The sequence below is a fragment of the Eutrigla gurnardus genome (genome assembly GCF_963514095.1).
Source record: "Eutrigla gurnardus genome assembly, chromosome: 23".
NCBI classification, from domain to species: Eukaryota; Metazoa; Chordata; class Actinopteri; order Perciformes; family Triglidae; genus Eutrigla; species Eutrigla gurnardus.
Window position 1 is genome coordinate 9,143,025 of NC_139934.1, and position 27,544 is coordinate 9,170,568.

The 27,544-nt window shown below is 38.5% G+C and overlaps 1 protein-coding gene across 1 annotated transcript in view; it reads right to left on the reverse strand.

Annotated features, from left to right (window-relative positions):
- dctn6 (dynactin subunit 6) overlaps window positions 1–27,544 on the reverse strand; it is a 213,862-nt gene that overhangs the window by 20,483 nt on the left and 165,835 nt on the right. The window lies entirely within an intron of this gene.

The following is a 27,544-nucleotide window of genomic DNA, read 5'->3' on the forward strand; positions in this document are numbered from 1 at the left end:
TTAGAGGTGCTGGTTGGCAATTCATTTTCTTGTATTTCCCCTTTTTGGTTACAGCTGTCTCGCTTTGCCATTACTCTTAATGCTAACCTTAGCTAACTGTTTGACAGACATGTGCTATCAATCTTTTCCTAACTTTAACTAGGATTTTTTTGTTTGTTTCTTCAATGTACCCTGATTCAAATGCTGAATTGTTTTGCACTGACTTGCCTTGTTCTGGTCATTGCTGGCAGCTTTGTTTATTTTCTTTAAATTATCGACATCTCATACTTTTCTGTTCTAACATGTTTAGAAGTTTGTTTTGTTTGCTGGAGAACAGCAAAGAGGTGTTCAGCCCTGTGAACAAAAAGTGTCACTGAGTGAGTGATGAGGTGACACCATTGATCAGCGTTGGGAGTTTCCCTATTGGCAATTGCTCTTTCATAATGAATAAGCTCAGCGGTGTTTGTGCGTCGCCATCAATCATCTGAACCGCCTTCTCATGGAAAGCCCTGAATGCTGCATCTGAGAAGCTTAGGAGGAGCTCTAAAATATCGCAATTTCTGGATATTTTCCTTTGTTCATCCATCCATCACAGGAGAGTAATGTAGTGTGTGGTCGAGCAAGAGAGCCTGATGAACCCCGCCCCTGGATCTGCTCCGGTTGTTGATGAATTGGTAGTCATGGTGATCGTGTTTGCTACACCCGTCGATGTAACTCTTTCCGGTGTAAAGTTTCCCGGCATTGAGGATAAAGGTGCTGCCTTGAATGCAGCGTCAAGAGAGCAGCACACGGCTTGAAAGAAGAAACCTGATAGAGAATTGATTTTTCAATTCTTTTTTTTTTTCCTCCCCTTTTTTATGTTTTATCTCACGCTCCACTTGAGGCTGACGGCCTCGCTGAAGATGAAATGGCCTCCTTTGAAGTGTGCTTCCCTACTGCGCTGCTACCTCATGCTGCCCGACTGTCATTTTAGGGGCACTGCAAGGACGCGGGCCGTGAGAAACCATCCTGCCTTTTTGTAAAGAAAGTGCCTTCAAAGCGCTTGCCGTTTTGAGTCCGAAGGAAAAGTTGCTCAGTTTTCATGAACAATGTGTCGTGCTTGATCATGCAGTGGTTGGAGCTCTCTGTTTTTGGCTAGCGCGAGATAAGGACGCTGATCCGCGTGCCGCTTTAAAAAGCTTTCAGAGTCTCCGATTTTACTCTTCCATTAGCCTGCATGTTGGACCAGACGTAATCTTCCTTGACAGCAGTTTTTCTAAGGAAGGAGTCATTTTTGCAGTTTTTAAAAGCATGATGTCAATGTGAGGGTTGCGTGGCACTTCTTTGGTTTGTTGTCCTTTTACTGGAAACCGATATTGATGTGAGGAGCTTTGGCTGAGTGACGGCGTGTTTAGTTTCTATCTGACATGCTTGAGGCTCTTCTCCCGACACGTTACGTGATTGGACATCCTCTCGCTATATGTCCCAATTACATGCTGCTAGTTAAAATAGGATTAGGCTTCAGCAATGGCCAGAACTGGTGTAAGTCTGTTCACACACTAAATGATCAGGGTTTTGACTGGTGCGTGTAAAATACTTTAACCCCCCCCCCCCCCCCACCCCCTTTTTTATGCTTTTGTACAAGCAGTGATTTGAAGCACAGAATTAAGTACAAGCATCAAATTCAACTTTGAAGATGACATCCCAAGTGACATCTGTGCTTCATATGCAAAAGCCAAAATATCACATTTTGGTGTGGTGAGAAGTGCCAAATCACCCGGACCATTAAGTGAGAAAGTAATTACCAGATGACACCATCTGGCCCGTCTAATGCAGTGGTTCCCAACCTTTTTTTGTCGGGGGGGGGAGAAACTAAATTACTTGGGCAAAATGTCAAGTTCTCAATGTGCTAATTCAGCATAGTTGACTGAAATGAATTCTATAGAAGTGAATATTTAAATGTCTTTCATTAGAAAGGTCTTGTTGCAATTTGCAATTTTAGAGGCAGAGGCATTTATCTATTTTATTTAGCTTACTATTCCATCATTATATATATTTTTTTATTAAATCACAATACCCATGTTTAGCTGCTAAAACGTGGTTAATGCATTTGGTTTAGCCTCTTTAAACCAAATGTTGTTATCCCGTGTCCCTCCATGTAGAGTTGTCGCTTCAACCTGCAGCTCCCAGTAAGTGGTGATTTGCGGTCCAGCACTGTATCCTCTATAAATGGTCTTACCCTACATTTCTGTCTGTGTTGATGAAGGAAAGGGGTTGGATAGATGGTCGTGCCACCCATTTGCTGCTCTCACCCTTGCACTTGCTAAACCCAACATACCTCGGCATGGTATCTAACGGGACAGGAGTTGAATAAAACATGCTTGTACATTTTGTCCAGAGCTGCTGATGTCAGCAGGCGCACGTAAACATATTTGCATATGGTCTCGTCTGCCGACGTGATTTATGGCCCACCAGGTTTTCTGTTTAAACTCATTTATTATTTGCATCTACCCTCCTTTTCTCTTTCCACAGTCTAGCTGCAACTCAACGCCTCCTTCATCTCACGGTTTCTCTTGTGTATGTTGCTGATTCATGCACAGATAAATAGGATAACAGGACTGTTAATGAAGGGATGTTTGGACTTCAGCACAAAAGCGACAAATCTGCAGAAGTTGGAACATCAACATTTTGCATACCAACAATTTCAATTTCTTTGGCATTAACCGTATTCCCATCCAATTTAGAGGCTTTTTGTCCTCTTAAATTCCAATTTTCATGGACTTGCATTTCTTTTATCTACTCTGACTGACAATTCTGAGAACACCGACTTAAAATAGTGTTATCTGAAAAAGTGTTTTTATTTTGAATCGGAAGAAATTTGAATAATTTTTACATGGATTTTGTGTTTTGGAGGTGCACAACGTGTGAAGCTCCACAGAGTAATTTTGAATCAATTAAAACATGGTGAGATGCATAATTTCCCCAGCCGCAGATAGAACACAACTCAGTAGCTACAGTTTATTAATTTTCTGGCCCAGAATTGCATCAGATTGAATCAAATGGAATGTAAGATAACATGTATTTACTTTCACCACATTACCCGGCGTCGGATACAAACGAGGCTCAGCTCTCCGTGTCCCTGAACACACAGTGAGGGAGTTTGCATGCGAAGCTAACGATATAATGAATGTCTAGCTTGCTGCAACGTTGTTTACGGTTTTGAGTCACCATGCAGATATAATAAGCAATATTGGTCCCATTCTTTTGCCAGAATGTGTTTTTCATCATAAACCTGTATATTTTTCTGGGAGAACCATTTCACCTTCCACGTTGAATGGTGCTGCCCACCTAGTTTGCCTGTAAAGCTGATGTAAACATCTAGCTTCCTGTCACCAAGGAGTTTGTTTGTGTGGTCCTTGACAGTACAAGGACTCCCTGCTTGATCCTCTCGTTTTTAAAATGTTGTGTCATTTATCTGGTTCTGAGTCACAATGCACTCTATGCAGTCGATCACTCAGTATTCATGTTTGGCTTTCATCTGCCAATGAAACGCTCTTGAACGTTGTCAATGAAAAGGCCTTTAAGCTGATTGGAGTGGATTTACGCGCCTTGTATATGATCCCTTTAATGGCCCGGTGTCACGGGTAATTTTACAGTTAAATTCACGAGTGCCGTCTCTCGTGCGCGAGGTTCTTCCATTAAGCACTCTCTGAAATATATTTTTAACTAGCGGTTACAAAGGATTAGACGAGTCACACCTATCTATTTAAGAGGATAAGTGGGGATGAGTGGTCCTTGTTGTTTTTTGTGCACAAATTCAAAATTGGTCAATTGCAGAGTCAAAAACTGTGAAATGGAGCTAGAAAATGAACTAAATGTTGAAGGTGAAAGGAAATGGAAGGCTTTTTAAGGATTCAACACACGCAGTCAGAAAATGCCAGGCGGCTTACACTGTGTCATACACGATGCTGAATGTCCTCTTTTGCATCATACTGCCATTTTTCAGACATCAAAGACCTCATTCGGCTCAGTATTTGACCTTGTTGTGCTGTCTTCCCTATTTCCCTCGCAGTCCATGATCAAACATGTTGCGTGATTGAATTTAAGCCCTTACATCACGAGTGGTCGGCGCTTGGCTCGCTCCAGCCTTGTCACATCGGCCGACTTCCATCAACGAGGCATCATCTATCTTCCCTAACGACTGTTAACAGGGCTCCGTGTTATTCTCCCTATGAGGCCTTGGCATCTCCGCTCCATAATGAGGCAGTGAAGAAAAGGGGTGCAGATTAGAATAACAGCCTTAACTAATCCATAACAGGCCGATGAGGCGCCACGTTTGGGGAAGCCGTGTCATTTCTCATTTTGCCGTGCCCCCCCCCACGCAAAAAAAAGCCCAGAGAATAGCGTTCTGCCGGCACAAGGACAGAAATCAACAAAACATAGCTTCTTCTCCTGTCTCTCTGCTTTTTTTCCAGACAGTCTGAGGAGAGAGGGAGGAAATCCATGCCTGACTCTTGACTTTGGAAATCAAAGATGAGTTTCAGCTCCGAGGAAACTACTGAGGGCTCCAGCCCACATCTCGGGGGCGGATGTTGTTCTGCCAGTGATTGCTATCGACAAGTCTCGTTCTTTAGTGACGGGCAAACAGGGCTTACGTGAAGCTTTCCAATAGATTTTGAAAAAGGGTTAATTTCTGGAGGTGGGAGTGTTCACTAGGGGCCCCTGCTGGTCGAAGGAATACACAGCAGATAGGTTTATAGATTTAGATAAAGGTGCGATCAAAGAGCAACTACTATGTATATTATATTACGCTTTTTGAAAATACCAAAGCAACAAATGGGGGGGCAAAATGGTTGTTTCTGTTTAAAGATTACACTCTTAATGTCCTGCAGTCAAAAACATGTGAATCTAGATCAGATACATTGTTTCCAAATGTTTCAGTACACCAACATAAATTTGGACAAATTTGGAAATACTCAAACATTGAGTGGCAAGAGTCCTCTTTTACTCTTAAGTCAGAAGCGAGATGAAAAGAAACGATACAGTCACCAAGGGCAACTGAGCTGGTTTGTGTGAAACTTGATGAGTCAAATAACTTGGACAAAGGTGACTTTGTCATTGATCAGTACTCACAAGTGGATACTGATTCAATACACATTTAATAAACAATACCAGTTTAGATTTCTCCATTAAATATATTTTTACAAAAGTAGTTTTCAAAACACCTTTTGATATTAGTAAAATAAGCTTCAGTTGTTCAATAGCCTGGTTCGATTGAGCGTTGGACTTCTGTGCTCGCTCTGTAAACGACAACCCATTATGCAAACTAACTAGCACACAATGAGATGGATGACAACGATCGGCAACTTCCGTTTGCATGCTGATTTCAGGTTACTACTGTGATCTAATTCTCCCGTTTGGCCTCGGCAGCGTTCACTCAGCAAATCACCCTCGAGGCCGGGATGAAAGCTCAGCATGAGTGCGTCCGTTTTGTCCTGGAAGTCTCGGTGTGTTGCACATCTGGGTGCATCCTGCATGTTTATGATATGGCCGCACATGAATGCGATGTGAGTGTTTGCATCGCTGTTTTCATGTGCGTGTGTGTGTGGAGGGTGAAGTAGCTGCTGGCTGCTTGGCGAGAGTCTGTTCTCCTGTAATAAGGGCTGATTTAAAGTTGGCCGGCGCGTACCAGGAATAGTCCCTCGTTTCCTCCGCGGCGAGATGAGATCTCTTCACAATATTTACCCAGGAAATAATGATGTTTGATTTGACTCTCATCTGGGTGTGTCTCTGTGAGGGCTATTTTCGCCCACTGCTGCCACCGAGAGAGGAAACAGACAGAAGCTATGTCCGGGGGGGGCTCAGATCATTGTTTATGGATGATGCTAGCTTGGTTTATTTCTGTGCTATGGCCTTCAGAATGAAGAGCTGCTGTGTTTGCTCTGCTGGTAGCGTGACTCACGCTCATTTTCTCAGCTTATTGCATTTCACTTAGATGACCAACTCGGGTTGGATTCAGTGGAAGGACGCTGCGTTTCGAGATGCGCAGCACTGATGGGGGAGTTGTTCCAATAGCACAGCAAGCATGGACACAGACATGTCAAACTCCCCCACAGTAAATATGAGTTAGAGCCACAGACGTAGCCACGACTTTGTGCTTGTTTTGTGTTTCTTTGTGGTCAAAAGAGACACTTTACTCCCCCCTCTTGTCTCTGTATTTATTTTGCATCTCCTTGTAGTTTAATGTCTTTTTGTAGTCATTTTGCATCCAAATAGTTTTGTGTTTGTCCTACGGTCGTCAACCTTTTTGTTGTGGCATTTGACACTTTTTGCAGTCCCGTCGTCTCTTTGTGAAGGTTTTCCGTATTAAACCACACGGCAGCGTGCGGAGCCAGGGCTCCATTTGCCGTCCCCTCGGTGCGAGGAGGGGCTTCGCTCGCTGTGACTGCAGTACCGTAAATTTGAAGTTGTTTACGGACGCTGCCATCTTGGCGCGCTCCGGGAGGGGAAACTTGGAGCGGGGCCATTTACCGGCAGCTTGATGAGAGTGCAGTGAGGCGAGTTAATTAATACAACATCCCTGGGCCCACAGGCTAGGCTGCGAAGCTAACCCAGGAGGGAGGAAGAGATAAAGAGAGCAGACAGAGAAAGGGGACGGAAGAAAGGGCAAATCATTGGTGGGAATCATAGATATATATATACTGTGAAGAAGGCTGCTAGGTAGAGAAACACAGCTAATATGGCTAATTCACCAAGCTATCGGACTATGATCAGAGTTGTTCCTTCTTGCTGTGTTTGGTGAAGAGACACGAGCAAATATAGCCTGCCGTCTTTCATGACTTGCAGGTAGCTAATCAGTAAGGTGCCCGTGTCAGCCGTTTTCCAACACGCTACGCTGAATAAAGCGAAGCTGTTGCTGCGCCCAAAGCCACGTCTTGTCGAGTCGAGCCTCGGTGTGCGAGTAGATGTCTAGTTCCATCAGCCGAGACACCTTACTGTGCACTGCTGCAAGAAAATATAGGAGGTAGGGGGGAGAAGTCGCTCCCTAGAGGCCCCCGAGACACTGAATTGAATACAGAAGGTGATGCCGGACAGCCCCGGCATCGAAACTACAAGCTCCATTGTCTGGTATATGTTAGACTCTATTAAAAATGCATCCGGTACATTCCCGCTCTGGCTTCCTCCTGCTGACGGTGGAGTGGAAGGGAGACTGACAGCAGACGTGCGCTCCATTGAGAAAGGTCCAACCCACTCCAACACAAACTTAAAACAAATGGATCCATTGGCCTCCGTGACCTCTCAAACAAGGCAGGAAAAGCAGGTTTCCCTTCCTTCCCCTTGCAACTGATTTTTTTTTTTTGTGGTTGTGATGTTTTTTCAGCACCGCAGTTGTGGCTTTCCCTCAACGTTGCCTCGGTGAGAATACTCGTCTGTTGAGCTCCATCAAACAGAAAAACTTGCCTGGAGATAGAGGAGTCCGCAGGGAGGTCCTCGCCTCCCCCCTCTCTTTCTCTCTCCTCCTGTATCCATTTATTTTAGCTGGCAAAAAACAACTTTGGGACCAAGGTTGTCAAACAAGATTTTTTTTTTTCCCCCGCTGTTGAGATGCAGTCGACAGGAAAAAAAAAGCAAATAACAATCTGCAAACTCAGCTTTCTTTATTGGAATACATAACAATGTACGTAGTTTAAATAATAATACATTGCTCGCCTATACTAAACAATGTCATTTTTTAACAATAACTTCCCTCAGTCAGTGACGTTTTATCACATTTGCAAATCGGCCAAATGACGACAGCAAAAACTACTGTAAATAGCTCGCCCGGCAGTAGACACAAAAGGAGATAGGGGGCTATAAATACCCCGAATAAATCCTCCTAATCTGGAAGCGGGAGAAGCATGAGTCGTGTTGATAGAGGAAACCGGTGGCTGAATCCCATTTTTAAATGCTTTCGCCGGCTTTTCCTTTTTTCGGTTAATGTTTAGAATTCACTCTAATTACCATATTTAAAATGCATGTAGGAGCCTGTGCAGTTGTGGTGGGGAAAGATAAGGCTGCTAGAGCAGGGGGGGGGGGATCCACCAGAGGACTATCAGTCAGTTTTGAATTGCTTTATAATTATTGAGATGCACAGACATAATTTCCATTCTAAAAATAATGCAAAGTTTGTGTGTGTGTGTGTGTGTGTGTATGTGTGTGTGTGTGTGTGTGTGTGTGTGTGTGTGTGTACTCTCCTCCCAAGCAATATAACTTCACCTCTCCCTGCATTAGTCGGTGTGGTGCCATGTTAAGCACGGTGTCGCCTAGTTCCCGCACAGCGTGAGTGTCGCTGCCTCCCTGTTTTGGGATTGGAGGAGAATTTAAATCTGACACATTGGGGTTGTGTTCATGAATATGACATGCTGTCTAGCTCAAGACTTTTAAACCTGTTAGAGTTTTATTTGCATAGATTCCTCATAAGTTTTCATCTGTTTGTGTGCCGATGCACAGATGCTGAAGCCGAGTCGCTGTACGACCTGTCGGCATTTATTTGGCCTTAATTGGACCGAACCTGGAGACGACCACCAATTTAATGGGCTTTGTGATGGAGGTTTGGTTATTAAAGTTTAGCTGTATTTTTAGACCGACGGATGGCTGGATGTTTCTTTTTTTCCAAACCACTTCCCTGCCCTGTTTGTAGTTATTGCTATCATAAAGTGGAACAGCTCATAAGATCTACGACTGGAGCTTATTTGGGGGCTTTTATTTAAAATGCTGCAAAAAAAAAAAACGGTATTCTTTCATAACAAAGAAGGTTGTTTTCCCTCTTGTTTCCAATTATGTTTTAAGAGGGCACTCCACCAAAACATAGGAAAACAACCCTGATGTTCGTGATGTCATCGGGGTTGTCAGGGGGATTTTTTTTGCTGACGTGCTGATGACAATGTTTCATTTCATTCTCAGAGGGCCACACTGGTTCAGACTGAAAAATATCAACAATGATTGGATGGATTGTAATGACAATTTGTAGCTGCATTCAGAGCTCACAGAGCTACTAATGCAGCCATACTTGTTCATCTGTCTCCTTTAATTCCCCACCGACGTGAATAGTAATATTTTAAAGGGATTGAGTTCACCGAAAATGGAATTTAGGATGAAAAAAAAAACATAAATATTATCATGATTTCACTATTGCCAGTAACCAGGATCTAATGACCAAGACTAAAATGTGATTAGGGGTTTGTATAATCAGGTTTGGTGTTCTTTGGCCTGTAGCCAAAAAAAGGGAAAGGTTGCAGGAGTGGGTGTGCGACGACCGGCAGCTTCTATGATGAAAAATTGATGGCGCCGACTTTGATTCTGCAATAGGTACTTTTGATCCAGATCCGTCGTGGCAGAGAAGACACCCCCCAACCCCTCCTATTCTTCCTCAGGTGTATCGCTGCTCTTTTCGCTTTTGTAAAGTGCCCCTCCCCCCCCTTCCTCCACTACCTTTGATCAAATGTGTAGACTTTGAAGAGGAACTTATAGAGATCAATGGTGTGTGTATACAGGCAGGCAGACACTGTAGATCTATAACTCAATACGTTGCTGTGGGTGTTGGGCGAGCGCCAGCGACGGGGCTTTGCAGTTAGTCAGTTGTTGACTTTTATTTATCGCGACCGTTGCCGCTGTAATTGATGACTGAATCAAACGGTGTGGAAAAGTAACCGCTGACTCCTTTGCTTTTTCAGCTGAACAACGATTGTGTCTCTTTGCTCTCTCTCGGCGCTCGTCTCCAATTCAAATCCGATACTTCCACAAGGTTGAGGAGGAGCGGTGGAAAGAGCTAACTCCATTATTTAAAGAGACAGATTTCATTCAGGGGAAAAAAAAACTTCAGGCTATAAATCCTGAGTCTACAGTCGGTGTTCACGTCTCTTCAGCTCTTTGCAGATTTGTAGATCAGCCCAATCCATCCTATACATGCTTTTCTGCCTCTTTTATTCTCTTTAAAAAAGAAAGTCAAGTGTTCTTTTCTTTATAGTCTGCTTGCAACACTGTGTGGATTGGAGAGGATGCCGTTTCCATTCCTTGGTAATGGAGCAGAGAGCCATCTGTCTGTCGGGCCGGTCATCCATCCATCGGTGTGTCTCACCTGCTAATGAAAAGCTAGCAGGTATCCCATTAAAATTGATGTCTTCCCTGCACAGTGGAGGCTGCTGTGCACCCCCCCTCCATCACTTTTCTTCTTTCTCACTCAATTTGACTATTTTTCTACTCATTTCATCTAAAAAAGCTATCCAAATATTAGCAGCTAGTCTGATTTTCTCCTTTCCTAAATACAATTATTCTATTTATTTTACAGCTTAATTACCTCCTCATTATTTACCCTATTGCTCAGCTAACTTTTTCTCGCTCCTCCCTGGTAAACTGTGTTTTGCGACACAAAAATAATGGCCAACCTTGGCGACACCACATATTTGGAGAAAGCAACGCAGTGACGTGGAGATGGCGCTTCGTTAATAATTGCCATAATTGTATAAGTATGTGGAAACTGCTACACAAAATGGAGCAATGACTATTATCAGGCGATACCCAATAATTACTTACAAACTCTGTGCTCATTAAGCATCTCCTGTGGAGCAACTGAGCTCAATATAGCCCTCCAGAATCCCCCCCCTCGCCCACCTGGATCCCGCTGCTCTCCCTCTCCCTCTCGTTATATCGCAGTTCCTCTCTACTCGTTCTTCATCCCCCTTCCTGCTTTTCATTCCATCTGTTGTTCTGTTTCAATCACTTTCCATCTCTTCACTTGGAGCCTGCTCTTCTCTTTTTCTTTCTTGGCCCCATGCTTTCTATCACCCATCATCTTTTCTACCCTCCACAACATGTATCTGCTAAATCCCAGCGTTCTGTTTATTTATGTACATATCCTGCTGCTCTCCACCTCCCTCCTCTCGCTGGTCTTTCTTTCCCTGCAAAGATTTACCATCCCCTCTGCATCCCTTCTCATCAATCATCCTAATGAGAAAAACCAACAGATTTGTAGAGGGAGAAATGGCCACAGAAGGGCCAAGAAGGTGTTTGGATTGCAACTGTTGATCAAGTTCCTGTTGTTGTGATTGTGACGGGCCCGTCAGAGCTGAAAGTGCCATCGACAACGGTACATGCAAACACCTACATGACGTTTATGCAAATGAAATAGGTGGAGAGGAAGCAGGCGATTTCACTGTCCATGGTAAATAGACCTAGTGAAATGATCATGCCTTATTACCCCCAAACTTGCAGCTGTAATTGTTTAATGTTTAACTGTTTAATAAAACAGGTATAGATGTTTGTATTGATTGGTTTATTTGCAAAAGAAAAGTGAAATAAGATTTAAAAAATACAATGAGTGGTTTTCTTACTTTCTGTTTCTCTTTTACTTATAGGGAAGGAATCTTCGAACAAAGAAGGGTAAACTGGAACAAAGAGAGGCAACTTTTGAGTGCATGTGGACATAAAATGGGTGAAAATTGGCTGCTACCCTTTTTTAAAAAGTTTATGAGCATCGAGCAGCAGTTCAGTTTCTGCTTTTTAACATGTGATTACTGTTACACCGCTAGAAAGGGCTTGACATTATTAGGTTTTATGTAAATAAGTATCGGCTCCCAACACTGTTGTCATCCCCGTTGGTTGATTTCAATTAGTAGCCGCTATTTGTTTTTGTCATTGCAGTCTTTCTTTGTTTGGTGCTGTCAGATTGCTCCCCTCCATATTTGAAACCATTTAACAGTTAATTTTAAGCAATGCACCTGCAATTTAAGCACAGGTGATTTTGCCTCTTTACTGTACTGATTACTACGAACTGACATGAAATCAAATATGACTCACCTGTTTGGCAGTGGAAGTAATGAGCTTTAATTGAATATGCCATGCATTTTATGGTTATTTTATGTTATTGATGGGAAATTTGGAAAATCCAACATTTATCCCATGGCTTCGTCGCCCTCCTCTCCAACCACCTCCCCGACTGTAAGTGGGAGAAGCCAACTGTAGGAGGCCCCTGGTAACCACATGCTATCACAGCTTGGCCTTCCAGCCTCCAACCGTGACACAGTAACACTCATCCACTCCACAGGGGAAGTGTTGAGCCTCGTTCGCCGACATGAGAGCACAAACATAGAAACATTTACCCTCAGCGAGACAAGCAGTGCTGTTTTTGAGATTATTTTAAGAGGAAGGAGTCATTTATTAAATGTTTTCTCTTTTATTTAAAAAAAAAACCAACATTAAAATTCAAATTAAAGTGCCTCAACAGCAACACCTGCAGGCCAGAGTTAGTATAGTATAGTATAGTATAGTATAGTATAGTATAGTATGTTATTTCATGAAAAAAGTCAGGTGACAAAATTCATAGAATGTTAAAAAGCCATGGTATCGTATGTCAAGCACAGTCTGAATGTATTGAGTCCAAAACAGGCATAAAAAGCCATAGTAACCCCACCCCCCAAAAAAGTCATTAAATTCATAAATAATTATTAACAATTATTAAAAAGTCATGAAAATCTAAAATCTGAGTGTAGTGAGTCTAAAACTCACGAAAAACTCACGAAAAAATTCACGAAAGTCAGTAGAAATAAATTAATAAATTATTACAGGTCCAAAACAGGCTTAAAAAGCCATGGTCAAATACAAATAAATAAAATAAATAATAAAAGTCATACTATTGTTATGACCCTGGGGGTCATTATGTTTGTATATGTGTTTTTCTGTGTGTTGTGCTTCCTCCCTGTCAGGAGGGGGTACTGTGCCAATGTGTGTGTTCTAGTTTTCTGGAACAGGTGGAGACTGCTGATTGGACGGATCCTCTGCGGGGGACTTTTAAAAAAATGGAGCCTGCAGCAGATCCAACGGCGATTCCTCTCTCTACTTTCTGGCTCGCTGACCCACCGTTTCGACATTGACACCCACCGTTTAGCTCGTTCATTGTTATCGCTCTCGTAGTCTTTCATTTGTTTCGTACCAGTGCAAACTGATGGTGGTTGAAGAGGTTCTGGACCACATTGTAAATATTGTAAATAGTGTTCATTTGGCAGTCAGTCCAGTATTAGTAGGGGTGAGAAGCCTTTTTCTTTGTACCCTGTTTTCTCCTGTTTATTGGCAAGGGAGTGAGGTAAGACATCCTGTATTTTGTTTCCTTTTGATTTCGATAAGGAAGCTAGTTTTACCACCCAGCTGTTTTGTTTGTTGTTTTAGTTATTGCTCACCCTGAAGCCTATTTAAGTTTAGGGTAAATAAATCCCCTTTGTTTTGGACTGCATTCGTTGTGGTTTTCGTGTGGCTTATTCTGGAATTGGGAAAAGGGAGGGGTCACTTATATTAAGTCCTGGCAACCCCTAGGTCAGGCATAACATAGTTATGCATGTCGAAAATTCACGAAAGGGTCAGTCACAATAAATTCATAAAATATTAGTAAAAAATAGTAAAAAGTCATAAAAATAGCTCGTATCGCTTGTTGCACCAGGTCTGAGTGTAGTGAGTCCAAAACAGGCATAAAAAGCCATGGTCAGTTTTTTTCCAAAAAAAAAAGTCATACTATAGCATGTTGAAAATTCACGAAAGGGTCAGTCACAATAAATTCATAAAATATTAGTAAAAAATAGTAAAAAGTCATAAAAAATAGCTCGTATCGCTTGTTGCACCAGGTCTGAGTGTAGTGAGTCCAAAACAGGCATAAAAAGCCATGGTCAGTTTTTTTCCAAAAAAAAAAAAAGTCATACTATAGCATGTCGAAAATTCACGAAAGGGTCAGTCACAATAAATTCATAAAATATTAGTAAAAAATAGTAAAAAGTCATAAAAATAGCTCGTATCGCTTGTCACACCAGGTCTGAGTGTAGTGAGTCCAAAACAGGCATAAAAAACCATAGTCAAATTTGTCCCCCCCCCCAAAAAAAAGTCATACTATAGCATGTCGAAAATTCACGAAAAGGTCAGTCACAATAAATTCATAAAATATTAGTAAAAAATAGTAAAAAGTCATAAAAATAGCTCGTATCGCTTGTCACACCAGGTCTGAGTGTAGTGAGTCCAAAACAGGCATAAAAAGCCATGGTCAGTTTTTTCCCCCCCAAAAAAAAGTCATACTATAGCATGTCGAAAAAAAAGTGAAAAAACGACAAAATTCTTAAAATGTTGTAAAAATGATTTTAAAAGTCATAACATTTGTTTGTTAATGCGTGTCAATCAAAGTCTGAGTGAAATGAGTCCAAAACAGCCATGAAAAGCCACAGAGTGCAGCTGGTCTAGTGGTTAGTGTGCATGCTATGGCACCATATGCACATATATGCAGCTCACCCTGGTTCAAATCCCGGCTGGAAGTCCTTTGCTGCATGTTACATCCCCCTCTCTATCCCATGTTTCCTCTCTGTCTACTGCTACATAGAAAGGTGTCTATGCCAGAAGAAGGTCTTTAAAAAAAAAAAGCCTTAGTTATTTTTTTTTCCAAAAAAGTCATACTATAGCATGTCGAAAATTCACGAAAGGGTCAGTCACAATAAATTCATAAAATATTAGTAAAAAATAGTAAAAAGTCATAAAAATAGCTCGTATCGCTTGTCGCACCAGGTCTGAGTGTAGTGAGTCCAAAACAGGCATAAAAAGCCATGGTCAGTTTTTTTCCCAAAAAAAAAAAAGTCATACTATAGCATGTCGAAAATTCACGAAAGGGTCAGTCACAATATATTCATAAAATATTAGTAAAAAATAGTAAAAAGTCATAAAAATAGCTCGTATCGCTTGTCGCACCAGGTCTGAGTGTAGTGAGTCCAAAACAGGCATAAAAAACCATGGTCAAATTTGTCCCCCCCCCCCAAAAAAAAGTCATACTATAGCATGTCGAAAATTCACGAAAAGGTCAGTCACAATAAATTCATAAAATATTAGTAAAAAATAGTAAAAAGTCATAAAAATAGCTCGTATCGTTTGTCGCACCAGGTCTGAGTGTAGTGAGTCCAAAACAGGCATAAAAAGCCATGGTCAGTTTTTTTCCAATAAAAAAAAGTCATACTATAGCATGTCGAAAATTCACGAAAGGGTCAGTCACAATAAATTCATAAAATATTAGTAAAAAATAGTAAAAAGTCATAAAAATAGCTTGTATCGCTTGTCGCACCAGGTCTGAGTGTAGTGAGTCCAAAACAGGCATAAAAAGCCATGGTCAGTTTTTTTCCAAAAAAAAAAGTCATACTATAGCATGTCGAAAATTCACGAAAGGGTCAGTCACAATAAATTCATAAAATATTAGTAAAAAATAGTAAAAAGTCATAAAAATAGCTTGTATCGCTTGTCGCACCAGGTCTGAGTGTAGTGAGTCCAAAACAGGCATAAAAAGCCATGGTCAGTTTTTTTCCCCCCAAAAAAAAGTCATACTATAGCATGTCGAAAATTCACGAAAGGGTCAGTCACAATAAATTCATAAAATATTACTAAAAAATAGTAAAAAGTCATAAAAATAGCTCGTATCGTTTGTCGCACCAGGTCTGAGTGTAGTGAGTCCAAAACAGGCATAAAAAGCCATGGTCAGTTTTTTTCCAAAAAAAAAAAGTCATACTATAGCATGTCGAAAATTCACGAAAGGGTCAGTCACAATAAATTCATAAAATATTAGTAAAAAATAGTAAAAAGTCATAAAAATAGCTTGTATCGCTTGTCGCACCAGGTCTGAGTGTAGTGAGTCCAAAACAGGCATAAAAAGCCATGGTCAGTTTTTTTCCAAAAAAAAAAGTCATACTATAGCATGTCGAAAATTCACGAAAGGGTCAGTCACAATAAATTCATAAAATATTAGTAAAAAATAGTAAAAAGTCATAAAAATAGCTCGTATCGCTTGTTGCACCAGGTCTGAGTGTAGTGAGTCCAAAACAGGCATAAAAAGCCATGGTCAGTTTTTTTCCAAAAAAAAAAAGTCATACTATAGCATGTCGAAAATTCACGAAAAGGTCAGTCACAATAAATTCATAAAATATTAGTAAAAAATAGTAAAAAGTCATAAAAATAGCTTGTATCGCTTGTCGCACCAGGTCTGAGTGTAGTGAGTCCAAAACAGGCATAAAAAGCCATGGTCAGTTTTTTTCCAAAAAAAAAAAAAGTCTTACTATAGCATGTCGAAAATTCACGAAAGGGTCAGTCACAATAAATTCATAAAATATTAGTAAAAAATAGTAAAAAGTCATAAAAATAGCTCGTATCGCTTGTCACACCAGGTCTGAGTGTAGTGAGTCCAAAACAGGCATAAAAAACCATAGTCAAATTTGTCCCCCCCCCCAAAAAAAAGTCATACTATAGCATGTCGAAAATTCACGAAAAGGTCAGTCACAATAAATTCATAAAATATTAGTAAAAAATAGTAAAAAGTCATAAAAATAGCTCGTATCGCTTGTCACACCAGGTCTGAGTGTAGTGAGTCCAAAACAGGCATAAAAAGCCATGGTCAGTTTTTTCCCCCCCAAAAAAAAGTCATACTATAGCATGTCGAAAAAAAAGTGAAAAAACGACAAAATTCTTAAAATGTTGTAAAAATGATTTTAAAAGTCATAACATTTGTTTGTTAATGCGTGTCAATCAAAGTCTGAGTGAAATGAGTCCAAAACAGCCATGAAAAGCCACAGAGTGCAGCTGGTCTAGTGGTTAGTGTGCATGCTATGGCACCATATGCACATATATGCAGCTCACCCTGGTTCGAATCCCGGCTGGAAGTCCTTTCCTGCATGTTACATCCCCCTCTCTATCCCATGTTTCCTCTCTGTCTACTGCTACATAGAAAGGTGTCTATGCCAGAAGAAGGTCTTTAAAAAAAAAAAGCCTTAGTTATTTTTTTTTCCAAAAAAGTCATACTATAGCATGTCGAAAATTCACGAAAGGGTCAGTCACAATAAATTCATAAAATATTAGTAAAAAATAGTAAAAAGTCATAAAAATAGCTCGTATCGCTTGTCGCACCAGGTCTGAGTGTAGTGAGTCCAAAACAGGCATAAAAAGCCATGGTCAGTTTTTTTCCCAAAAAAAAAAAAGTCATACTATAGCATGTCGAAAATTCACGAAAGGGTCAGTCACAATATATTCATAAAATATTAGTAAAAAATAGTAAAAAGTCATAAAAATAGCTCGTATCGCTTGTCGCACCAGGTCTGAGTGTAGTGAGTCCAAAACAGGCATAAAAAACCATGGTCAAATTTGTCCCCCCCCCCCAAAAAAAAGTCATACTATAGCATGTCGAAAATTCACGAAAAGGTCAGTCACAATAAATTCATAAAATATTAGTAAAAAATAGTAAAAAGTCATAAAAATAGCTCGTATCGTTTGTCGCACCAGGTCTGAGTGTAGTGAGTCCAAAACAGGCATAAAAAGCCATGGTCAGTTTTTTTCCAATAAAAAAAAGTCATACTATAGCATGTCGAAAATTCACGAAAGGGTCAGTCACAATAAATTCATAAAATATTAGTAAAAAATAGTAAAAAGTCATAAAAATAGCTTGTATCGCTTGTCGCACCAGGTCTGAGTGTAGTGAGTCCAAAACAGGCATAAAAAGCCATGGTCAGTTTTTTTCCAAAAAAAAAAGTCATACTATAGCATGTCGAAAATTCACGAAAGGGTCAGTCACAATAAATTCATAAAATATTAGTAAAAAATAGTAAAAAGTCATAAAAATAGCTTGTATCGCTTGTCGCACCAGGTCTGAGTGTAGTGAGTCCAAAACAGGCATAAAAAGCCATGGTCAGTTTTTTTCCCCCCAAAAAAAAGTCATACTATAGCATGTCGAAAATTCACGAAAGGGTCAGTCACAATAAATTCATAAAATATTACTAAAAAATAGTAAAAAGTCATAAAAATAGCTCGTATCGTTTGTCGCACCAGGTCTGAGTGTAGTGAGTCCAAAACAGGCATAAAAAGCCATGGTCAGTTTTTTTCCCAAAAAAAAAAGTCATACTATAGCATGTCGAAAATTCACGAAAGGGTCAGTCACAATAAATTCATAAAATATTAGTAAAAAATAGTAAAAAGTCATAAAAATAGCTTGTATCGCTTGTCGCACCAGGTCTGAGTGTAGTGAGTCCAAAACAGGCATAAAAAGCCATGGTCAGTTTTTTTCCAAAAAAAAAAAAAGTCATACTATAGCATGTCGAAAATTCACGAAAGGGTCAGTCACAATAAATTCATAAAATATTAGTAAAAAATAGTAAAAAGTCATAAAAATAGCTCGTATCGCTTGTCACACCAGGTCTGAGTGTAGTGAGTCCAAAACAGGCATAAAAAACCATAGTCAAATTTGTCCCCCCCCCCAAAAAAAAGTCATACTATAGCATGTCGAAAATTCACGAAAAGGTCAGTCACAATAAATTCATAAAATATTAGTAAAAAATAGTAAAAAGTCATAAAAATAGCTCGTATCGCTTGTCACACCAGGTCTGAGTGTAGTGAGTCCAAAACAGGCATAAAAAGCCATGGTCAGTTTTTTCCCCCCCAAAAAAAAGTCATACTATAGCATGTCGAAAAAAAAGTGAAAAAACGACAAAATTCTTAAAATGTTGTAAAAATGATTTTAAAAGTCATAACATTTGTTTGTTAATGCGTGTCAATCAAAGTCTGAGTGAAATGAGTCCAAAACAGCCATGAAAAGCCACAGAGTGCAGCTGGTCTAGTGGTTAGTGTGCATGCTATGGCACCATATGCACATATATGCAGCTCACCCTGGTTCAAATCCCGGCTGGAAGTCCTTTGCTGCATGTTACATCCCCCTCTCTATCCCATGTTTCCTCTCTGTCTACTGCTACATAGAAAGGTGTCTATGCCAGAAGAAGGTCTTTAAAAAAAAAAAGCCTTAGTTATTTTTTTTTCCAAAAAAGTCATACTATAGCATGTCGAAAATTCACGAAAGGGTCAGTCACAATAAATTCATAAAATATTAGTAAAAAATAGTAAAAAGTCATAAAAATAGCTCGTATCGCTTGTCGCACCAGGTCTGAGTGTAGTGAGTCCAAAACAGGCATAAAAAACCATGGTCAAATTTGTCCCCCCCCCCCAAAAAAAAGTCATACTATAGCATGTCGAAAATTCACGAAAAGGTCAGTCACAATAAATTCATAAAATATTAGTAAAAAATAGTAAAAAGTCATAAAAATAGCTCGTATCGTTTGTCGCACCAGGTCTGAGTGTAGTGAGTCCAAAACAGGCATAAAAAGCCATGGTCAGTTTTTTTCCAATAAAAAAAAGTCATACTATAGCATGTCGAAAATTCACGAAAGGGTCAGTCACAATAAATTCATAAAATATTAGTAAAAAATAGTAAAAAGTCATAAAAATAGCTTGTATCGCTTGTCGCACCAGGTCTGAGTGTAGTGAGTCCAAAACAGGCATAAAAAGCCATGGTCAGTTTTTTTCCAAAAAAAAAAGTCATACTATAGCATGTCGAAAATTCACGAAAAGGTCAGTCACAATAAATTCATAAAATATTAGTAAAAAATAGTAAAAAGTCATAAAAATAGCTTGTATCGCTTGTCGCACCAGGTCTGAGTGTAGTGAGTCCAAAACAGGCATAAAAAGCCATGGTCAGTTTTTTTCCAAAAAAAAAAAAGTCATACTATAGCATGTCGAAAATTCACGAAAGGGTCAGTCACAATAAATTCATAAAATATTAGTAAAAAATAGTAAAAAGTCATAAAAATAGCTCGTATCGCTTGTCACACCAGGTCTGAGTGTAGTGAGTCCAAAACAGGCATAAAAAACCATAGTCAAATTTGTCCCCCCCCCCAAAAAAAAGTCATACTATAGCATGTCGAAAATTCACGAAAAGGTCAGTCACAATAAATTCATAAAATATTAGTAAAAAATAGTAAAAAGTCATAAAAATAGCTCGTATCGCTTGTCACACCAGGTCTGAGTGTAGTGAGTCCAAAACAGGCATAAAAAGCCATGGTCAGTTTTTTCCCCCCCAAAAAAAAGTCATACTATAGCATGTCGAAAAAAAAGTGAAAAAACGACAAAATTCTTAAAATGTTGTAAAAATGATTTTAAAAGTCATAACATTTGTTTGTTAATGCGTGTCAATCAAAGTCTGAGTGAAATGAGTCCAAAACAGCCATGAAAAGCCACAGATTGCAGCTGGTCTAGTGGTTAGTGTGCATGCCATGGCACCATATGCACATATATGCAGCTCACCCTGGTTCAAATCCCGGCTGGAAGTCCTTTGCTGCATGTTACATCCCCCTCTCTATCCCATGTTTCCTCTCTGTCTACTGCTACATAGAAAGGTGTCTATGCCAGAAGAAGGTCTAAAAAAAAAAAGCCTTAGTTATTTTTTTTTCCAAAAAAGTCATACTATAGCATGTCGAAAATTCACGAAAGGATCAGTCACAATAAATTCATAAAATTTTAGTAAAAAATAGTAAAAAGTCATAAAAATAGCTCGTATCGTTTGTCGCACCAGGTCTGAGTGTAGTGAGTCCAAAACAGGCATAAAAAGCCATGGTCAGTTTTTTTCCAAAAAAAAAAAGTCATACTATAGCATGTCGAAAATTCACGAAAGGGTCAGTCACAATAAATTCATAAAATATTAGTAAAAAATAGTAAAAAGTCATAAAAATAGCTTGTATCGCTTGTCGCACCAGGTCTGAGTGTAGTGAGTCCAAAACAGGCATAAAAAGCCATGGTCAGTTTTTTTCCAAAAAAAAAAGTCATACTATAGCATGTCGAAAATTCACGAAAGGGTCAGTCACAATAAATTCATAAAATATTAGTAAAAAATAGTAAAAAGTCATAAAAATAGCTCGTATCGCTTGTTGCACCAGGTCTGAGTGTAGTGAGTCCAAAACAGGCATAAAAAGCCATGGTCAGTTTTTTTCCAAAAAAAAAAAGTCATACTATAGCATGTCGAAAATTAACGAAAAGGTCAGTCACAATAAATTCATAAAATATTAGTAAAAAATAGTAAAAAGTCATAAAAATAGCTTGTATCGCTTGTCGCACCAGGTCTGAGTGTAGTGAGTCCAAAACAGGCATAAAAAGCCATGGTCAGTTTTTTTCCAAAAAAAAAAAAAGTCATACTATAGCATGTCGAAAATTCACGAAAGGGTCAGTCACAATAAATTCATAAAATATTAGTAAAAAATAGTAAAAAGTCATAAAAATAGCTCGTATCGCTTGTCACACCAGGTCTGAGTGTAGTGAGTCCAAAACAGGCATAAAAAACCATAGTCAAATTTGTCCCCCCCCCCAAAAAAAAGTCATACTATAGCATGTCGAAAATTCACGAAAAGGTCAGTCACAATAAATTCATAAAATATTAGTAAAAAATAGTAAAAAGTCATAAAAATAGCTCGTATCGCTTGTCACACCAGGTCTGAGTGTAGTGAGTCCAAAACAGGCATAAAAAGCCATGGTCAGTTTTTTCCCCCCCAAAAAAAAGTCATACTATAGCATGTCGAAAAAAAAGTGAAAAAACGACAAAATTCTTAAAATGTTGTAAAAATGATTTTAAAAGTCATAACATTTGTTTGTTAATGCGTGTCAATCAAAGTCTGAGTGAAATGAGTCCAAAACAGCCATGAAAAGCCACAGAGTGCAGCTGGTCTAGTGGTTAGTGTGCATGCTATGGCACCATATGCACATATATGCAGCTCACCCTGGTTCAAATCCCGGCTGGAAGTCCTTTGCTGCATGTTACATCCCCCTCTCTATCCCATGTTTCCTCTCTGTCTACTGCTACATAGAAAGGTGTCTATGCCAGAAGAAGGTCTTTAAAAAAAAAAAGCCTTAGTTATTTTTTTTTTCCAAAAAAGTCATACTATAGCATGTCGAAAATTCACGAAAGGGTCAGTCACAATAAATTCATAAAATATTAGTAAAAAATAGTAAAAAGTCATAAAAATAGCTCGTATCGCTTGTCGCACCAGGTCTGAGTGTAGTGAGTCCAAAACAGGCATAAAAAGCCATGGTCAGTTTTTTTCCCAAAAAAAAAAAGTCATACTATAGCATGTCGAAAATTCACGAAAGGGTCAGTCACAATATATTCATAAAATATTAGTAAAAAATAGTAAAAAGTCATAAAAATAGCTCGTATCGCTTGTCGCACCAGGTCTGAGTGTAGTGAGTCCAAAACAGGCATAAAAAACCATGGTCAAATTTGTCCCCCCCCCCCAAAAAAAAGTCATACTATAGCATGTCGAAAATTCACGAAAAGGTCAGTCACAATAAATTCATAAAATATTAGTAAAAAATAGTAAAAAGTCATAAAAATAGCTCGTATCGTTTGTCGCACCAGGTCTGAGTGTAGTGAGTCCAAAACAGGCATAAAAAGCCATGGTCAGTTTTTTTCCAATAAAAAAAAGTCATACTATAGCATGTCGAAAATTCACGAAAGGGTCAGTCACAATAAATTCATAAAATATTAGTAAAAAATAGTAAAAAGTCATAAAAATAGCTTGTATCGCTTGTCGCACCAGGTCTGAGTGTAGTGAGTCCAAAACAGGCATAAAAAGCCATGGTCAGTTTTTTTCCAAAAAAAAAAGTCATACTATAGCATGTCGAAAATTCACGAAAGGGTCAGTCACAATAAATTCATAAAATATTAGTAAAAAATAGTAAAAAGTCATAAAAATAGCTTGTATCGCTTGTCGCACCAGGTCTGAGTGTAGTGAGTCCAAAACAGGCATAAAAAACCATAGTCAAATTTGTCCCCCCCCCCAAAAAAAAGTCATACTATAGCATGTCGAAAATTCACGAAAAGGTCAGTCACAATAAATTCATAAAATATTAGTAAAAAATAGTAAAAAGTCATAAAAATAGCTTGTATCGCTTGTCGCACCAGGTCTGAGTGTAGTGAGTCCAAAACAGGCATAAAAAACCATAGTCAAATTTGTCCCCCCCCCCAAAAAAAAGTCATACTATAGCATGTCGAAAATTCACGAAAAGGTCAGTCACAATAAATTCATAAAATATTAGTAAAAAATAGTAAAAAGTCATAAAAATAGCTCGTATCGCTTGTCACACCAGGTCTGAGTGTAGTGAGTCCAAAACAGGCATAAAAAGCCATGGTCAGTTTTTTCCCCCCCAAAAAAAAGTCATACTATAGCATGTCGAAAAAAAAGTGAAAAAACGACAAAATTCTTAAAATGTTGTAAAAATGATTTTAAAAGTCATAACATTTGTTTGTTAATGCGTGTCAATCAAAGTCTGAGTGAAATGAGTCCAAAACAGCCATGAAAAGCCACAGAGTGCAGCTGGTCTAGTGGTAAGTGTGCATGCTATGGCACCATATGCACATATATGCAGCTCACCCTGGTTCGAATCCTGGCTGGAAGTCCTTTCCTGCATGTTACATCCCCCTCTCTATCCCATGTTTCCTCTCTGTCTACTGCTACATAGAAAGGTGTCTATGCCAGAAGAAGGTCTTTAAAAAAAAAAAGCCTTAGTTATTTTTTTTTCCAAAAAAGTCATACTATAGCATGTCGAAAATTCACGAAAGGGTCAGTCACAATAAATTCATAAAATATTAGTAAAAAATAGTAAAAAGTCATAAAAATAGCTCGTATCGCTTGTCGCACCAGGTCTGAGTGTAGTGAGTCCAAAACAGGCATAAAAAGCCATGGTCAGTTTTTTTCCCAAAAAAAAAAAGTCATACTATAGCATGTCGAAAATTCACGAAAGGGTCAGTCACAATAAATTCATAAAATATTAGTAAAAAATAGTAAAAAGTCATAAAAATAGCTTGTATCGCTTGTCGCACCAGGTCTGAGTGTAGTGAGTCCAAAACAGGCATAAAAAGCCATGGTCAGTTTTTTTCCCAAAAAAAAAAAGTCATACTATAGCATGTCGAAAATTCACGAAAGGGTCAGTCACAATAAATTCATAAAATATTAGTAAAAAATAGTAAAAAGTCATAAAAATAGCTCGTATCGCTTGTCACACCAGGTCTGAGTGTAGTGAGTCCAAAACAGGCATAAAAAACCATAGTCAAATTTGTCCCCCCCCCCAAAAAAAAGTCATACTATAGCATGTCGAAAATTCACGAAAAGGTCAGTCACAATAAATTCATAAAATATTAGTAAAAAATAGTAAAAAGTCATAAAAATAGCTCGTATCGCTTGTCACACCAGGTCTGAGTGTAGTGAGTCCAAAACAGGCATAAAAAGCCATGGTCAGTTTTTTCCCCCCCAAAAAAAAGTCATACTATAGCATGTCGAAAAAAAAGTGAAAAAACGACAAAATTCTTAAAATGTTGTAAAAATGATTTTAAAAGTCATAACATTTGTTTGTTAATGCGTGTCAATCAAAGTCTGAGTGAAATGAGTCCAAAACAGCCATGAAAAGCCACAGAGTGCAGCTGGTCTAGTGGTAAGTGTGCATGCTATGGCACCATATGCACATATATGCAGCTCACCCTGGTTCGAATCCTGGCTGGAAGTCCTTTCCTGCATGTTACATCCCCCTCTCTATCCCATGTTTCCTCTCTGTCTACTGCTACATAGAAAGGTGTCTATGCCAGAAGAAGGTCTTTAAAAAAAAAAAGCCTTAGTTATTTTTTTTTTCCAAAAAAGTCATACTATAGCATGTCGAAAATTCACGAAAGGGTCAGTCACAATAAATTCATAAAATATTAGTAAAAAATAGTAAAAAGTCATAAAAATAGCTCGTATCGCTTGTCGCACCAGGTCTGAGTGTAGTGAGTCCAAAACAGGCATAAAAAGCCATGGTCAGTTTTTTTCCCAAAAAAAAAAAGTCATACTATAGCATGTCGAAAATTCACGAAAGGGTCAGTCACAATAAATTCATAAAATATTAGTAAAAAATAGTAAAAAGTCATAAAAATAGCTTGTATCGCTTGTCGCACCAGGTCTGAGTGTAGTGAGTCCAAAACAGGCATAAAAAGCCATGGTCAGTTTTTTTCCCAAAAAAAAAAAGTCATACTATAGCATGTCGAAAATTCACGAAAGGGTCAGTCACAATATATTCATAAAATATTAGTAAAAAATAGTAAAAAGTCATAAAAATAGCTCGTATCGCTTGTCGCACCAGGTCTGAGTGTAGTGAGTCCAAAACAGGCATAAAAAACCATGGTCAAATTTGTCCCCCTCCCAAAAAAAAGTCATACTATAGCATGTCGAAAATTCACGAAAAGGTCAGTCACAATAAATTCCAAAAATATTAGTAAAAAAAATAGTAAAAAGTCATAAAAATAGCTCGTATCGTTTGTCGCACCAGGTCTGAGTGTAGTGAGTCCAAAACAGGCATAAAAAGCCATGGTCAGTTTTTTTCCAAAAAAAAAAAGTCATACTATAGCATGTCGAAAATTCACGAAAGGGTCAGTCACAATAAATTCATAAAATATTAGTAAAAAATAGTAAAAAGTCATAAAAATAGCTTGTATCGCTTGTCGCACCAGGTCTGAGTGTAGTGAGTCCAAAACAGGCATAAAAAGCCATGGTCAGTTTTTTTCCAAAAAAAAAAGTCATACTATAGCATGTCGAAAATTCACGAAAGGGTCAGTCACAATAAATTCATAAAATATTAGTAAAAAATAGTAAAAAGTCATAAAAATAGCTCGTATCGCTTGTTGCACCAGGTCTGAGTGTAGTGAGTCCAAAACAGGCATAAAAAGCCATGGTCAGTTTTTTTCCAAAAAAAAAAAGTCATACTATAGCATGTCGAAAATTAACGAAAAGGTCAGTCACAATAAATTCATAAAATATTAGTAAAAAATAGTAACAAGTCATAAAAATAGCTTGTATCGCTTGTCGCACCAGGTCTGAGTGTAGTGAGTCCAAAACAGGCATAAAAAGCCATGGTCAGTTTTTTTCCAAAAAAAAAAAAAGTCATACTATAGCATGTCGAAAATTCACGAAAGGGTCAGTCACAATAAATTCATAAAATATTAGTAAAAAATAGTAAAAAGTCATAAAAATAGCTCGTATCGCTTGTCACACCAGGTCTGAGTGTAGTGAGTCCAAAACAGGCATAAAAAACCATAGTCAAATTTGTCCCCCCCCCCAAAAAAAAGTCATACTATAGCATGTCGAAAATTCACGAAAAGGTCAGTCACAATAAATTCATAAAATATTAGTAAAAAATAGTAAAAAGTCATAAAAATAGCTCGTATCGCTTGTCACACCAGGTCTGAGTGTAGTGAGTCCAAAACAGGCATAAAAAGCCATGGTCAGTTTTTTCCCCCCCAAAAAAAAGTCATACTATAGCATGTCGAAAAAAAAGTGAAAAAACGACAAAATTCTTAAAATGTTGTAAAAATGATTTTAAAAGTCATAACATTTGTTTGTTAATGCGTGTCAATCAAAGTCTGAGTGAAATGAGTCCAAAACAGCCATGAAAAGCCACAGAGTGCAGCTGGTCTAGTGGTTAGTGTGCATGCTATGGCACCATATGCACATATATGCAGCTCACCCTGGTTCAAATCCCGGCTGGAAGTCCTTTGCTGCATGTTACATCCCCCTCTCTATCCCATGTTTCCTCTCTGTCTACTGCTACATAGAAAGGTGTCTATGCCAGAAGAAGGTCTTTAAAAAAAAAAAGCCTTAGTTATTTTTTTTTCCAAAAAAGTCATACTATAGCATGTCGAAAATTCACGAAAGGGTCAGTCACAATAAATTCATAAAATATTAGTAAAAAATAGTAAAAAGTCATAAAAATAGCTCGTATCGCTTGTCGCACCAGGTCTGAGTGTAGTGAGTCCAAAACAGGCATAAAAAGCCATGGTCAGTTTTTTTCCCAAAAAAAAAAAGTCATACTATAGCATGTCGAAAATTCACGAAAGGGTCAGTCACAATATATTCATAAAATATTAGTAAAAAATAGTAAAAAGTCATAAAAATAGCTCGTATCGCTTGTCGCACCAGGTCTGAGTGTAGTGAGTCCAAAACAGGCATAAAAAACCATGGTCAAATTTGTCCCCCCCCCCCAAAAAAAAGTCATACTATAGCATGTCGAAAATTCACGAAAAGGTCAGTCACAATAAATTCATAAAATATTAGCAAAAAATAGTAAAAAGTCATAAAAATAGCTCGTATCGTTTGTCGCACCAGGTCTGAGTGTAGTGAGTCCAAAACAGGCATAAAAAGCCATGGTCAGTTTTTTTCCAATAAAAAAAAGTCATACTATAGCATGTCGAAAATTCACGAAAGGGTCAGTCACAATAAATTCATAAAATATTAGTAAAAAATAGTAAAAAGTCATAAAAATAGCTTGTATCGCTTGTCGCACCAGGTCTGAGTGTAGTGAGTCCAAAACAGGCATAAAAAGCCATGGTCAGTTTTTTTCCAAAAAAAAAAGTCATACTATAGCATGTCGAAAATTCACGAAAGGGTCAGTCACAATAAATTCATAAAATATTAGTAAAAAATAGTAAAAAGTCATAAAAATAGCTCGTATCGCTTGTTGCACCAGGTCTGAGTGTAGTGAGTCCAAAACAGGCATAAAAAGCCATGGTCAGTTTTTTTCCAAAAAAAAAAAGTCATACTATAGCATGTCGAAAATTCACGAAAAGGTCAGTCACAATAAATTCATAAAATATTAGTAAAAAATAGTAAAAAGTCATAAAAATAGCTTGTATCGCTTGTTGCACCAGGTCTGAGTGTAG